Below are 1,651 nucleotides of genomic sequence, written 5' to 3' on the forward strand. Positions count from 1 at the left end.
ATTGCACAAGTTGAAGATTGCATGCTAACAGTACACAAGTAAAGGGTACCCACCTTTTCTCCCTTGTCAACCACCAAAGATCCCTTTGAGATCTTCCACCATTTGCTTCCAAATGCAATGTTGTGACCTTCATCATCCAATTGTCTCGTAGAGATCAAATTTTTGCGAAGAGAAGGAACATGCCTAACATCTTTAAGCTTCCATTTATTTCTGTTAGCAGTTTTGACACAAACTATACCTTTGCCGACAATTTCACAACCTTCATCATCTCCCAAGTATACATACCCAAAATTACCTTTGGTGTAATCTTGGAAATGTTGCTTGTGTGGTGTCGCATGGAATGAAGCCCCGAAATCTACTATCCAGGAATTAGACACATTGTCTAATAAGAGAATTAGAGCATCTTGCTCTACTTTACCTGCCACATTGGCCTCTGATGTTGGCTTGTTGTCTTGAGACTCTGTCTCCTTCTTCTTCTTGGACCAAAAATCCTTCTTGATGTGGCCCTTCTTGCCACAGTTCCAACATTCTAGAACTGACTTTGTGTGTGCCTTGCTCTACCTTGAGCGATCACGACCCTTTTGGTTTTTAAACCTCTCCTTAAGCCTTCCTCTTGTTTCCACTGATAGTGTAGCACTTGATGATTCTCCTGTGCTGGTCCTTTGCATTTTCTTGCTTAGGAGAACACCCACAACATCATCAAACTTAAGAGTATTTGTGCCAGAGATAGAATTACTTACAGTCATCACAAGGCTGTTTCAACTATCCGGTAGAGATGATAGTATAAGGAGAGCTCTCACTTCGTCATCAAAATTGATTTTCACCAGTCAAAGTTGACTTATGTTTGTGTTAAAGTCATTTAGGTGTTCTACAACTAAACCATTCTCTGCCATCTTTAGATTGAACAAGCACTTCATGAGAAATACCTTATTGGATGCCAATAGTTTCTCGTAGAAGTCGTCAAGTGACTTCATCAAGTCCTCCATGGTCTTCATCTCCAAAACGTTGAAGGCCACCATTGACGCCAATCTTAACCGGATTGTTCCCAGTGCCTTTCAATCAAGGACAATCCATGCTTCATCTACCATCGTTGCGGGCTTCTTTGCAAGACCGCCTAGTGGCAAATAGAGGTTCTTCTGGTAGAGATAGTCTTCAATCTGCATCTTCCAATGTTGCCATAGTTTTTTCCGTTGAACTTCTCAATCTTGAGCTTCCCTTCCTCCGTCATAACTCCCACTCAATTCAAGGAATCCTTTCCTTGAGATAATTTATCTATGAGCAAACCTTATTGTGATACCAATTGTTACGAAATATGACGTAGCTAAGTAGATAATTGAGTAGATTACTTAATGGAGAGAGATAATTTTCACACACAAGAGATTATAGAGTAGAGACAGAGAGAGAGTACACACGATATATGTGGTTCACTCAATGTGGGCTACATCCACAGGAAAGCAGCCACTTAATGGATTTAGTACTTCAAACAAGAAGTAGGTTACAAAGGGATTATACCCTTAATAGAGATCCCGCCTTGCTTCACTCTCACCACATCAAACCCACCTTGCTGCATCAACTTCACACTATGTAATGTGTGTAGAAATGGCCTCCTTTTATAGGCCAAATGGGCTGCCCTCTCTCATGAGAGACAACC

This window comes from Adiantum capillus-veneris, chromosome 6 (assembly GCF_014529385.1).
Source record: "Adiantum capillus-veneris isolate H3 chromosome 6, ASM1452938v2, whole genome shotgun sequence".
Classification (NCBI taxonomy): Eukaryota; Viridiplantae; Streptophyta; class Polypodiopsida; order Polypodiales; family Pteridaceae; genus Adiantum; species Adiantum capillus-veneris.